The following is a 15,211-nucleotide window of genomic DNA, read 5'->3' on the forward strand; positions in this document are numbered from 1 at the left end:
CAAGTCATCCTCCTGCCTCAGCCTCTCAAAGTGCTGGGATTACAGGCATGAGCCACCGTGCCTGGCCTGACAATTTTTATTATCGAGTTTGTGGAACCCAGAATGATCTAGGGCCTCAGTGGCCACTGAACCCTGGGCACGCTTGAACAAAAATATGGGCTTCTCAGCCACTATGCCTTGACATCCTCTCTAATCAGAAGTTTGCATAATAAGTGCAAAAGACAATATTCACAGTGACAATGATACTGTGAACTGTCAAAGGGAGAGTAAACATGACTGTGGTGACAATGCAGCAGCAGCAGGACCCTGTCCTCTCACAAGTGGGCATACTTTCCCCATGTGAACACCACATAGCAGAAACGCCCATCTTCCAAAGTCCTTTTATCATGTTATGAATTATTTACACTTCCATATATTTCAGTTAAAGAGTGGTAATCAGATCTGTATGGATACCACTTGGGTCATTTGTCATTTCACTTGAAGGCAAAGAAATGTTTTTAACTGGTAAGGACAACCTTATCATATAAGTCTATTTTCTGTAAGAAATACAGAAAATATATTAAAGACCTCCCTCAGTGCCCTTCAGGACACATAAGAATCCTAATATACCAGGTTGGGAACCATTGCTATAGGATTTGAAAGGAATAGCAAATAGTATTATCTGGAAGTGAAGAGGAAGAAGAGATTCTACTTAAAAATATTTGTTAAATGACTGAAAGAAATAAATCTATGAAGTAGTTTAGAACATGGTCCTTTAGGGAAAGACCTGCCTGCTGTAGATTCCATTCACATTTTATACGTTTGTAATGCCTTACAAAACTAGTCTTTGCACTTAAAGCTACTGCTGACTGAGCAATAGAATCACACCTCATAAGGCTTAAACTGTGTATTTAAAGGTTTTGATAGGGGATCCAGAAATCTGAGTGAATCCCTGGGTTCTGCAGGTGCACATGGCTCATGTATAAGGCATTTGAAGGGCTTGTGGCCTTGGTGGGGAACACTGTCGACTCTGATCCTGTTTGTCTGAGGTTACTTGGGGTACAAGATGAAGACAGAATGGCGTGCTTCCTCTGGAACCATCACTGCCAGCAGCTGCATATTGGGCAGCTGCTGATACTCAGGGTGCCCAGGCAGGAGAGGGTGAGAGGCCAGCCCTAGCCAAATTCCTTGCTGCTGCCAGAGGAAGCAGTCTTGCCATGTGTGTCCACAGGGATATGATTAGCTGCCGAGGTGGAGCTGATATCTGAGCGAGGCTCTCGAGGACACATTCTGGATAGATCTCCATATGGGAGTTGGATAACTGCCACCAGCCAGTCTTGGCAGTCCCCAGAATTCTTCTGAAGTGGACAGTGGAAGAAGTGAAACATTTGCCTGGCAGCTGGCATCAATGCAGTCTCTGTCTGGATATGCAGAAGAAAAGGTTCAAAAGGAACTGAACCCAATCCAGTCTTTATATGGTAAATATCCCAGCTTCATGGTAGAAAAGCAGGCATGGGGGAAATAAAAGAAAGCTCGCCTTTTTCAGGCCAGGGGGCAGGGAAGAGAAGCAGAGAGGAATAAAGGGAGGAGGCCCTGGGGTTCAGCAGAGAGGGGAGAGCTGCCAGGCTGTGGCCCCATGCCAGCCTCTGCCATAGGGCTGTGTAATCCTGGGGAAGGTGTTCAATCTCTTTGTGCCTCAGTTTCTTCACCTATTAAATGTGAGTGATCATCGTACATCTCCCTCCTAAGGGTGTTGTGAGAATTAAATCATGCAAAGTACATGTTAAGCCTCGTCTACCTATGGACCAGTATTACCGTGTGTGTGTTAGATAAATTCAGGGGAGCCTAAAGGAAGCGGAAATTTTGTCCTGTTTCCCATTTAACCTGAAGTCCTAAATGAGAATCAGGACAGAAATGTCCTGATTAGGACTCAGGCTAACTGGCAAGTGTAGCAAGGTACAGCCATGTTACACAGATGGAGAGGCTGCTTTTTACCTTTCCTGGGGTGACCTTGATATTCAAGTGACACAAACAGGACCCAGAAGTAGCCAAGAACCTAACAGGAAATCTGCCCTGAGTGGTTCTCTGTGGCAGGGCCTCCTGTGCCAAGGACCTGGGGTTCACAGCCATTCCTCAGAGGACTCTTGCCTGTCTGTGGAAACTGATTGGGGGGGCAGGAGCCTGATACAGACCAGATCTTGAATTAGAGCAGCTTCAGGCTTCATCTGGGAACAGTGAAAGAACAGGTGTCAGCACTCCAGGACCAGAGGAGGCAGGGACAGCGTGTTCCTTCCCAGAAGCTGGAGAACCCCGCCCCTACTCCATGCCACCTTAGAGAGAAGCAGGGGAGGGGGAGGCATCTGCAATATTGAACTTTGTTACCCAAAGAACAGCCTACATATTTGCTGAAGATGCTGTTTAATTGACAAGATTTGACTATGTTTAATGCAGGTAGAATAATTAAATTTGATCACCAACCACCCAGTGTGTGCATGGGGGACAGGAGCATGCTGTCTGCTGAGGCAAGCAGGGTGACTAGAAACAAGAACAAATTGCCACTTTTTCTCTGCACCAGGGTTGTCAGTGGCAGGTAATTTAATGACCCTAGTATGCAGCTAAGCATCAGGACACATGACATATTTGCCTTCTACTTCTGTCCTTCCCAATGTCTTCAGGGAAAAATGAGTGATCTAATGAGTGGCTGTGCATGGAGGCCTAATTCAGGGAGATGAGGTCTCAGTCACACGTTGAGTCTCCTTTCCAGTGGCCCTTATGGCTGAGGGAGACAGTGTCCCCTGGGCTGCACCAGTTGGAAGAGAAGGCGGAGTTTTCACAGCCCTGGTTAGAAGTGGGAGGGAAGAGGTCAGGTCCTCAAGAGGAAGAGGAAGCAAAAAAAGAAAGAAGGAACTGAACGAACTGAGATAAGGCTGGGCAAGAGGGAGAAAGGAGATGAAAGAAAAAAGAAAGAAAAGAAAAAAGAAGGAAGGAAGGAAGAGAAAGAAAGAGAAGGAAGGAAGGAGAAGGAAGGAAGAAAAAAAGAGAAAGAAAGAAAGAAAAGAAAGAAGGGAGAGAGGAAGGGGAGGAAGGCAGAAGAGAGAGAGGAAGAAAGGAAGGAAGGAAGAAAGAGAAAAGAAAGAGAAAGAAAAAGAGAGAGAGAGAGGAAGGGAGGGAAAGAGAAAAAGAGAGAGAGAGAAAGGACATCAGAGAATGGAGCTGGGTAAAAAAAAAAGATTCAAACACAAAGAAATTCAAAACCAAGAGTGTCCCAAAATTAGAACAAAAAAGAAACTAAAACACAAACAATAAGCAAGAATAATGAATAAAGACAAGAGAAGAGGGAGAGTTGGAGGTATCAAAAGGAGATGCTAAAATAAACCCCAAAAACCAAAGCAATATGAGAAGCCTTAGGCTGAGCTCATCACAGCAGGCATGCCAGCAGGGGCACAGGGGAGGGGACAGCAAGGGAGGCACCAAGGAGGGACTGGCAAAGGTGAGCACAAGCAGTTGCAGGAAATCTGTTGGGGAGGCAATGGGCAAGGGCTGAAGAATAAGTGGGGAAGAAGACATGGATGAAAAAGAGAGTGAAGAGGAGTCCTCCTGAAATAAGGAACCGAAATAATGACCAATGAATGAATGAATGCAGTGTTTTCATTCACATAATAACCAGAGTCTAGGCAGCTTTCCTCAGTTTAGCAGGATGATTAAAAACATGGGCCCTACACTACTTAGCAAGTTATTCATGGGTGCACACACTTTTGGGAGTTAGAACCCACATAGAAAGGTAACCTAGTGCTGAGATGTCCTTTCTCAATCAGCGGTCTGTCCTTGCCATACACTATTCTGATGGTGTATGATATATTCATATACATAGGTAAGTATTCTGCATGTATATGTATGTATTCTGTATGTATATGTAGGTATTCTGATGGTGTATGATGTATTCTGATGATGTATGATGTATTCTAATGGTGTATGAATGTTGTAAAGCCACACTGGTGTTTTGATTCTTTCATTTCACTGTTGAGTGAAGCCTCTGATGCAGAGGCGCAGGTTGAGAACTGCCAGGCTGTGCTGTGACTTTCCTGGGCCCTGGGCACCTTTGCCTTCATGGACCTCTTATTCCTCCATTTTAAAAATGTCATAGAGGTATATTCTACAACAATGTTGGTAAACAGGTGAATGCATGAATATTACATATTAAAACATTTTCTTTGACTTGCAAGGTTTTTTTTTTCTCCTTCAGATTTTAGATGGAATTAAAACATTTTTGTGGATCTCTACAAGTATCGCCAGCACTGCACCTGCCACACCTGATAGGTAAGTCAGCTCTGGAGAACTTAGAGATACAGAGTAATAACCACTAAAAATATACAGAGAGGTTTGATTAAGTATTTATATCAATGTGAGCCAACGTAGGTACGTTAAAATAGCAATGATTGGATGCAGTGATCACGGAAATTTCATGATTCAAGACAAAGGTGGTTTCTTTAGGGTGCTGGCATATACTTACTGAGTTTAGTGCTTACTAAACTTACTGTATGCTAGACTGTTCTGAATAATATGTTTAGGCTTTTATTAAGCCCTCATAAGGTACATTCAAGTATATAAAGTACCTCCAAATGTACTTTTATTATCCTCAATCTACAGATAAGGACAAGAGGCAGAGAGAGTTAAATAACTTGCTAAATAGTGTAGGGCCCAGGTTTTTAACCATCCTGCTAAACTGAGGAAAGCTGCCTAGACTGTTTATTACGTGAATGAAAACACTATATTCATTCATTCATTGGTCATTATTTCAGTTCCTTATTTCAGTTATTAATTACCAATTCACTTTGTGTGTGTGAGAGACGGGTCTCGCTCTGTCACCCAGGCTGGAGTGCAGTGGTGCGATTTCAGCTCACTGTAACCTCCGCCTCCCAGGCTCAAGCGATCCTGCCACCTCAGCCTCTGAAGTAGCTGGGACTACAGATGCGCGCCACCATGCCCAGCTAATTTTTGTATTTTTTGTAGAGACGAGGTTACGCCATGTTGGCCAGGCTGGTCTCCAACTCCTGAACTCAACCAATCCTCTCACTGCAGCCTCCCAAGGTGGTGGGATTACGGGCATGAGCCACTACACCCCACCTATTAATTGCATCTTTATCTCAGTAGGTTGAAGTATATTTATACTGCCTCTGCTCTGTGTCAAGTACTGAGCTGAGCTCAGCAGTTGCAATGGCAGGAACACAGACCTGGCCCTATTCCTTATATGGCTGACTCTCTAGTGGGAAATATGGACATTAAACAAACGACCACCTAAATATAACACTGCAAACGGGAGTTCATGGCATGAACCATGGAATGCTATCAAAGCACTGGGATCCCAATCTAATCTGGGCATCAGACAAAGCTTCTCTGAGGAATTAAAATTTGGATGAGGTCTCAATAATTAATGTATTAGGCAAACAGGAGGAGCAAGGATGTTCCAGGCAGAGGCCAACAACATGGGTCAGGTGCACAGGACATAAACCGAGCCATCAAGAAGCTTCCAATGTGAAAAGAGAATAAACCCATAGAGACAAGCAATGAAGTGCTGCCATGAGACAGATGTGTGGGGCATTTGAACAATGGGAAAGTGCTGGTAGGAGAGAGGTGGTGTTCAAGTCAATGAAAGCAATGTAGGATGAGATCTGTAAGGAAGACTAGATAAGCCAAGAGGCATGCAGAGGATCTTATCCATTTTGGAGCCCTGGGGGCTATTTACTGGAGTAGCTGAAGATGGCACTGTGGACACAGACTGAAAAGGAAGAAATTTCTATGAGCTCCATGTGAGGCTTCATAGATGAGACCTATGGAGCTATCCAAGATCATATCCTGACACAGTAGTCAAAATAAAGAAGCAAGTGTGAGCAGCAGTGAGGTGATGGCTCATTTAAAGAAAAGCCATGCCCTGCAGACTGGTCCCAACTAGAGAACCCTTTCTCTAATTGTCTGAAGAATCCCTTTGGCAGGCTGTGTAATACGCATGACTCCAATCTCTTGAAGTCTCTAGATGGAGGCCACATCCCATTGCCTTTGCAAAACATCCTCTTTATCCATGGATGTTGATACTGGAGAACTTAACAGAAAGAACTTCATTCGTTCTGTGAAGATTAGTGAAGCTCATATTATTATCTGACTACAGAACTGCTCAATGTTCATCCCAAAAAAGTAAGACTCCCTGAAATATCTGCATAAGATTCATTTTCTATGTTTTATTTTCCTAATTTTCTTCAAAGAAGATGTGTTACTTTTATTAATAAAATATTAAAAATGTAAACCAGGGAATCGGGGAAGGAAAATGGCAGATAGGAGGCAGGACTAAATTGCAGATGACACTCAGAGGGACAGAGCAGCATGTGGAGACTCACGTTGTGAATTTTTGCTCCAGAACTACTACTGCAGGATTATACCAGGAAAGCCAAGAGAATCCACAGACCCTCTGAAGGAAGTAGATTGCTCCTGCAGGACCCAGGAGACAGCCCAAATACTACACAGCAAGAAGGTGCAATCTATGAACCAGAAAGTGGGCCCTCACCAGACACTGAATCAGCTGGTGTCTTGACCTTGGACTTCCCAGCCACCAGAACTGCCAGAAATAAATTTCTATTTTTTATTAGTTAAAAAAAAGTAAGCCATATAAATTATTCATTAACATATGAAGCAAAATGGAATCATAAAAATGAAACATTCATTACAATTTTTTGGAAACTACTATTTGTTTTGTTTTGTTTTGTTTTTGAGACTAAGCCTCGCTGTGTTGCCCAGGCTGGAGTGCAGTGGCTGTTCACAGATGTGATCATGGCACGCTGCATCCCAAACTCCTGGCCTCAAGTGATCCTCCTGCCTCAGTCTCATGAAGAGTTGGGACTACAGGAGTGCACCACCACACCCAGCCTCGTTTGTTTTTGAAGATAAGATCCATATCTGAATTTTTTAAATCAGTGACTGAGCAACATAAAACATGAGTATTTCCCAGATTGCCCTTCTTTTGTTGAAAATGTTAAAAAGTGATCTTAAATTTATGGATACATATAAAACACTAAGATTCCTCCATTTGATTCATGTACTTCATAATAGCTTGTGACATGCTCAAAATAACATGTTTTTTTCAATTATTTCATATGCTCTTTTAAAAATCATATTTTATTGAATTTATTCATTCATTCATTTTGAACACCTAACATATACTAATAAATGTGCCAAGTCCAGAAGATTCAAGGCTGAGTCAGAGGACATCCTTGACTTTAAAAAGCTGACAGTCTAGAAGAGCCAAGCCTACATGAAAATAAATAAACGCAATAACGACCAAAAGCACAATTATCGAAATATGTGCAGGGTAGAGGTGCTGAGCAGTGGGGAGATACAGAATAACTAATGCCTATTAGCTGCTTCTGTATGTATGTCAGGTAGCGTTCTAAATGCTTACATATATTAGCTCATCGCCAACCTGTTATCGTTTCCATTATCATATTGTTACACTCATTTTACAGATGAGGGACTGAGACAAAGAGTGGTTGCCTAGCTTGCCCAAAGTCACTCAGCTATACCTAGTGGCAGAACCAGGATTTAAATAAATGTAGGCCACTGGGCTTATGAACTGTGTGCTCTCAACCTCTACACATTTGCTGTCCAGACTGCCCAGCAGACTGTTTAGGAAGAAATGCAAAGCACTTTAAGCAGAGAGAGCAGCTTGGGCAAGGGCACTAGTGCAGAAAAGACACAAGCACCTTGTGGAGTCAAGCAGATAGGATACCAGAAGGCTGAGGAATATGCCACATTGTGGGGAGGCTTGGATCAGTTTTGGTAGACAATGAGAGGTCATCGAAGGATTTTAGCCAGAGGAGTGATGGGGCAGATCTGTTTCTTAAAAAGATTATTTTGACTGTGTTAGGGAAGATGTGCTGCAGAGGGTCTGGATGCAGGTGGGGAAGGGAGGATGTGTTGCAGGAGGATGTGTTGCAGAGTTAGTATGTGCTGCAGAGGGTCTGGATGCAGGTGGGGAAACCCCCTTTAGAGACCACTTCTCCCAGGTAAGAGAAGGCTGTAGCAGTGGAATTGGAGAGAGAAGAATGGACCAGAGCTATTTTAAGGAAGACTAGGCTAGTGCTGGTTTTGATTAGTGGATGTCAAACTTAGTGGTCGTTTAGTATTTTTATATGAAACCTTCAGCAGAATCAACAGTGTGCTTCATGAAGGCAGAGCCCAGATTTGTTTTTCTTGCCATTTTACTCCCAAGGCTTGGTAATGTGCTCAGGAAATGCTTATTGACTGAATGAGTTAGTGAATAAACCAACAAATAAGTAAATAAAAAAAAGAATGAATCAAAGAAATGACTCAGTATTGGATTAGACCAAGTGCATAAGGGAAGAAGTTAATGGACTCTCAAATGACTTGCCGAAAAGATTAAGTCAATTTCTCTTTTCTTATGCAATAAATTTTGTTTCCAAGCCTTTCTTATGAGTATTCTGTGTGGAATATAAAGCAACCAACTCAGCTCCACAATTTAGCTATTGGGAGACACATGAAAGAGCCTGTCCAGCCCTGCCTGCCTCTGGGGATCTTGGTCATGTCATGTGACTACATCACTTGGCTCCGTTTCCAAGTTCCCCACCTCTAACCTCTCTGGAGCTCACATTCATCTTTCAAAAACATCACTTCTGTTATATCACCCATCACTCATTCCCTTCACTACACATCTCTTTGCTCTGCTTTAGTTTTCATCTGAGCACTTACTGTTTCCTGATATTACATCATTCATTCGTTCATTCATTCATTTTATTTGGTTCTGTCTCTCTGTTAGTTTCCTATTGCTGCAGTAGCAAATTACCATAAACTTAGTGGCTAAAAACACAGATTTACCTTGCAGTTCTTGAGGACAGAAATCTGAAATGGGCCTCACTGAGATAAAGTCACTGTGACCAGGGCTGCATTATTTCTGGACGTTCCAGGGGACAATCTTGTTTCCTTACCTCTTTCAGCTTCTAGAGCCTGCCCTCATTTCTTATTTTGTGGACCCCTTTGATCTTTAAAGCTAGCAGAGGCAGCTTGAGTCTTTCTCATGATGCTATCTCTCTGGTCTCACTCTTCTGCCTTCCACTTCCCCATTCAAGGACTCTTGTGATTATATTGGGCTCGCCTAGATAAACCAGGATAATCTTATTTTAAGGTCAGCTGATTAGCAACTTTAATTCTAGCTGCAATTTTAATTCCCCTTCGCCATGTAACAACATATTTACAGATTACAAGGATTAGGATGTGGATGTCTTTTTTTTTTTTTTTTGAGACGGTGTCTTGCTCTGTCACCCAGGCTGGAGTGCAGTGGCGCAATCTCGGCTCACTGAAACCTCCGCCTCCCGAGTTCAAGCAATTCTCCTGCCTCAGTCTCCCAAGTAGCTGCAGGCATGCGCCACCACGCCCAGCTAATTTTTGTATTTTTAGTAGAGACAGGGTTTCACCATGTTGGCCAGGCTGATCTTGAACTCCTGACCTTGTGATCCACCCACCTCGGCTTCCCAAAGTGCTGGGATTACAGGCATGAGCCACCGCACCTGGCCCAGGATATGGATGTCTTTGAGGGGCCATTTCCTGCTCAGCACAATCTGCCTCTTCTAGAATTTAAGTCTCTTGAGAGCAAAACTTTGTCTATGTTGCTCTCTACAGTACAGCCATTGATTAGAAGAGGGCCAGTATATTGTAAGCATGCAGTAAATATGCTTTGAATAAATCAGCAAATCTTGTCCTTCTCTTTCACAATCCACCTCATACCAAGGTAGAATAATTTTCCTTCATATCAGCATGGATCATAATATACTCTTTGATATGGTTTGGCTGTGTTCCCATCCAAATCTTATCTTGAATTGTAGTTCCCATAATCCCCACGTGTCATGGGAGAGAGCGGTGGGAGGTAATGAATCATGAGGGTGGTTACCCCCATGCTGCTGTTCTCATAATAGTGAGTGAGTTCTTACAAGATCTGATGGTTTTATAAGGGGCTTCCCCCTTTTTGCTCTGCACTTCTCTTTCCCGCTGCCATGTGAAGAGGTACGTGTTTGCTTCCCCTTCTGCCATGATTGTAAGTTTCCTGAGGCCTCCCCAGCACTGCGGAACTGTGAGTCAAATAAACCTCTTTCCTTTATAAATTACCCAGCTTGGTATGTCTTTATTAGAATCATAAGAATGGACTAATACACTCTTGCTCAGAGAACATGAATCGAGCACTTCTAGGTGAGATGGCAGCTTGGCCCCAGCCACTTTGTTTTTCCTAGCAAATTCCAGTGGAAGTAACAGCAGATCTTGCAAATAGAGAAACATCTGCCTCAGTTCTGAACCAAGCAAGTGACCACCCTCATGCCACAAAATAGAAGAACTTCTGCTAGATCCAGAACTATCACCCCTGGGTCACATGGAGGTCTTGAGGGTTGGGATTCAATCCTCATTCCTGAGAAGGTGAAAAGCATAGCAAAGAGGTCAGGGGGTCTGAGGGGCTTCAGTGATGCCCCTTACTTGAGCTCTCTCTGATCTCTCTAAACCAGGAGCTCTAGAACCCCATTGTGAATGTGGACATTGTTATGGATGCAAATGTCCACCTGTGCAGAGCATTAGGCAAGACAGAGAGAGGTGTTTTCCTGGGAAGACTGTCTGAGCGAGCAACCACAAAGTTTCTGGTCATGGTTCCTGCCCTGCCTCCCTCTCTACTTTGGAGCTCCTGTAACTCCAAATGGATAATATATGGTTTTGTTTTTGTCATTGTTCTTGTTGATGTTGCTTGTCTTTACTTTGTAAAATATGAACCTTTCATCATATGAGTGATTTTGGCAAAATGCACCTCAGACATTCAAATACTTCCTATTTATTAAGTGCCTCCCACTGTGCAATCCATATGCTAGGCACTGCAGATGATGTCTTAGTCTTTATGACAACCTTGCAGGTTGGATAGCATTGTTCCCTTTTCTGAAATGTGGGAACATGCCCAAGGTTCAGGGTATTCTAAGTGGGAGAATTCAGATCCAGCTCATTCAGAGGTCTCTGCTGGCCCAGGTCTGTCCGTCGTCTTCTAGTGTAAATGAAGGCGGCTGCTCTGAAGGCAGGAGGACCAGGCTTAATCTGAAACCTGTGATCATTGAAACAAGCATGGCTTGCTCTGCACGGGGTTCAGATGAATGGGTCTCTATTTTCTCCTTTCCACATAATTACTCAAATAAGATAGGGACTAGAGTCAGGCAAGTGAAGACTCTCATCCCAAGAACAAAATAGAAGGGAGCACAAAATACTCAGTAATCAAGATAAATAATAACTTTAATGCAATACAGTGTTTTAAAAAATCAAGTCCTCAAACTATAGCTGTCTGCCTAGCTATTTTTAAACATAAAGTTTTATCAAGGCTGGGATGAGGATTGAGCAAATGAGGCCAGTTGTACAAGTTCAGTGTCAGATCCTGTCTATTTAAAATTTTGATATTTTGTTCATCATGGTTTTTTTTTTCATTAATTCTATCTGAAGCACCCACACACCTTCTCAGCAGAAAGCCTGATATCTCCCTCTGGGGCTACCCTTTCCACATGAGTTATAGGGACCTGTGATGTGCAAAAGGAAGTTACAGAACTTCTCTTCATAATTTCTGTCTTTTGGGCACAAAAATCTGACTTTTGAAGAATACAGTTGTGTAATCACCACCACAATCAAGATTTACAACAGTTCCATTATCCTAAATAGTCATCCCCTCCTCCACTCCCAATAACTGGCAAGTACTGGTCTGTTTTTCTGTCCCTATAGTTTTGCCTTTTCCAGAATGTCATTTACGTGGAACAATATAGTATGAAGCCTCTTGACCCTGGCTCCTTTCATTTAGTATAAGTATCCGAGAGTCTTCCATGTTGTGTGTAGCAGTAGTTCCTATCCTTGTATTGCTGGCTAGTATTCCATTGTTGGATGTACTTATTTGGGTTGTTTTCAGCTTGGGGAGGCTATGAATAAACCACTATAAACACTTGCTTTCAGAGTTTTACATGAATGTAAGTTTTCATTTACTTTGGGTAAATACCTATGAGTGGGTTTATTGGATCATTTGATATGTCTACTTTTCACTTTTAAGAAACTGCCAGACTAGTTTCCAAAGGGGCCCTTTTACATTCCCACCAGCAATTGACTTTCGTTTTTGAGGGTGGGACTAAGGTGGACCCAATCCCCAGGTGTGTTGACATCCCCACCTCCCAACTGTGAATGGGGTCAAGACCTCTGGCATCTTAGTGACGGGCACCTTAGCACTCCCCAGCAATCTCTGAGGAGTGAGGACATGGAAGGAGTGATTTCTGGGTTGTCTTGGAGATCTACTCAAAGGACGTTGTGAAACCTAGGTGTTCAACAACAAATAAATAGATAAAGAAAATGCGGTGTATATATACCATGGAATACTATTCAGCCATAAAAAGAATGAAATCCTGTCATTCGAGGCAACATGGATGGAACTGGAGGCCCTTACGTTAAGTGAAATAAAGCCAGGCACAGAGAGTTAAACACTGCATGTTCTCACTCATATGTGGAAGCTAAAAAAGGTTTATCTCACAGAAGTAAAAAGTAGAGCAGAAGATACTAGAGGCTGGGAAGAGCAGAGGGAAGGAAGGAATAGGAACAGATTTGTTAAAGGGTACAAAATTATAGCTAGACAGAAAAAATAAGTTCTAGTGTCCTATACCATTATAGGATGACTATAGTTAACAATAACATATTATATAGTTTCGAATGGCTAGAAGGAGGATATTGAATGTTCCCAACACAAAGAAATGATAAATGTTTGGGATAAGGGATATGCTAATTACCCTGATGTGATCATATACATTATATGTATTGAAACATCGCTATGTACCCCACGAACATGCACAATTATTGTGTGTCAATTAAAAATAAAAATATAAAAGAAAAAAAACCCGTGGCTGAGTCTGGCAGGGATGGAAGGAGTCCCTAGTGAATCACTTGCCTTCAATGAGAGAGCTAGTCGCAGAAGCAGCAATCGTTGAGGCTAACACTCAAGACAGTCCCCTTCTGTCTTCCTAGATTCATAAGCCTAAAAGTTCTTGTTTGGTTCAAGACAAGGAAGGCATCCTGGAAAATGTCTTTTAGGCAATGTTTGTAGAAGGAGCTGAGCTAGGTGTGATTTATAGAAACAAAGAAATAGAATGTGTATCCTGAATGTCTTAGAGCACTGTATTGTGCTCCTACTACATGCCATTCATTACACCCAGTGCTTTATATACACGAATTTCAATCTGAAAACAACACCACAAATTAAACGTATGCATTACTTAGGGATCAAATTGAGGTATCAAAATTGAAGCAAAAGACAGTGATGCTTATCATATTTCTTCTGTGCCTTCTTTTTACAGCCCTCTGTTTCATATTCCAGCACATCCCCGCTCTCCTCCAAGGCTCCAGCCATACTCACCTCCCTCCTCTTCACTTCCATTTTCCTGCCTTGGGCCCACATGCATGGTATTTTCCCTGCCTGGGATGCCTTCCCTGCCTCTTCCTCTTTTTTATCCCTACTCACTTGTATGAGCCACTTCTTGTGACCTGAAACTTCCTGACTCACCCCAAAAGGGTCAACTATTCCCTCCTTTATCTCTCCACTGTAGTTTGTACACCCCTGTCTCCTATGCTGCTAGTCCAAGATTAGAGAGATTCCTATTCACTTCTGTGTGCTCAGCACAGAGCCTGAGCCTGTTAGGACATAGTAGCTGTTTTAATTTATTTATGTTTTATTGTATTTTTAATTGACAAGTAATAATTGCATATATTTATAGCATGCATGATATTTCAAGGCATGTATAGATTGTGGAATGATCAAATCAAGATAATTAGCCTATCTATTACTGCAAATATTTATCTTTTTTTGAGATGGAGTCTCACTGTGTTGCCCAGGCTGCAGTATAGTGGCTCAATCATGGCTTACTGCAGCCTCAACCTCCCTGGGCTCAGGGGATCCTCCCACCTCAGACACCAGAGTCTCTGGGAGTACAGGTGCACATCACCACACCTGGCTAATTTTTGTACTTTTTTGTAGTGATGGGGTTTTGCCATGTTGCCCAGGCTGGTCTTGAACTCGTGGGCTTAAGCAATCTGCCTGTCTCAACCTCCCAAAATACTAGGATTACAGGCATGAGCCACTGCGTCTGGCCCAAATATTTATCATTTCTTTGTGGTGAGAACACCTAAAATGCTCTCTTTTCATTATTCCAAAATATGTATATATTCCAAAATATGTATAGTCAGCATGCTGTTGCGATACAGCACCAGACGTTATTCCTCCTCCTGTCTGACTGACTGAAACCCTGGACCTGCTGAGCAACATCTCCTCTTTCTCCGTCCACCCCGTCGCACCCCAGTCTCTCATAACCACCATCCTACACTCCACTTCTATGGGTTTGTGTTAGAGTAAGAAGAAGAAAGGAAGAGTGGGAGGAAGAGAGCATGGTAAAGGAGGTGTTTACTTTTGCAGCCTGGTACTCTAGAAGGAAATGGTGGGATGGCTCAAGACTATGAACCAGCTTTGGCCTCTCGCATTAAATAAATTCATCTTCAATTTTAAAATGAAAACAAAGAAAAAATTTCATAGAACCATCACATTCCAGACCAGAAGAGGCCTTAGAGACCATCAAAACTAACTTCCTGTTTTTTGTTTCTCTCTTTTTTTTTAAGTGACTTTAAAAGTAGGCCTACTTTCACTATCAGATGGTTTTTTATCCTCACTCTGCTTATTACCTGGATTCCTTGCCTTTCTGTTATTTCATTTTCATTGTGTATCGTCAATTTTGATCTCTGCCATTTCTTTTCAGATAATATTTTGACCTTTCTCTTACTTGCAGTCATTTTTATCTGCCTATATTAAGGAAATGCTATTGTCAGTGAAAGACACTTAGTTGTAATGCCAAGTATTTTGGGAAAATATTTCATAAGAAAACATACAATATTTTTATGTGCATGTTTTGCATGTAAACTCTGAGAAATAAAACTTTTTAATATATTTGGGGGATGGGGAAGATAGCAAAAGAAAATTGCAATTATAAAAATAATTAGTTAGGAGGGGATGGGTATTTCCCAAGGAATGCCTTCAGGAAGTTTGATTTTAACCAGAGTGTCACAACTGTTTCCATTACCACGAAAAATCCACATTCATGCATCTAAAGACTACTAGTGATGGAACAGGGACAAATTCAGT

Source organism: Hylobates moloch, unplaced genomic scaffold (genome assembly GCF_009828535.3).
Source record: "Hylobates moloch isolate HMO894 unplaced genomic scaffold, HMol_V3 SCAFFOLD_2, whole genome shotgun sequence".
Classification (NCBI taxonomy): domain Eukaryota; kingdom Metazoa; phylum Chordata; class Mammalia; order Primates; family Hylobatidae; genus Hylobates; species Hylobates moloch.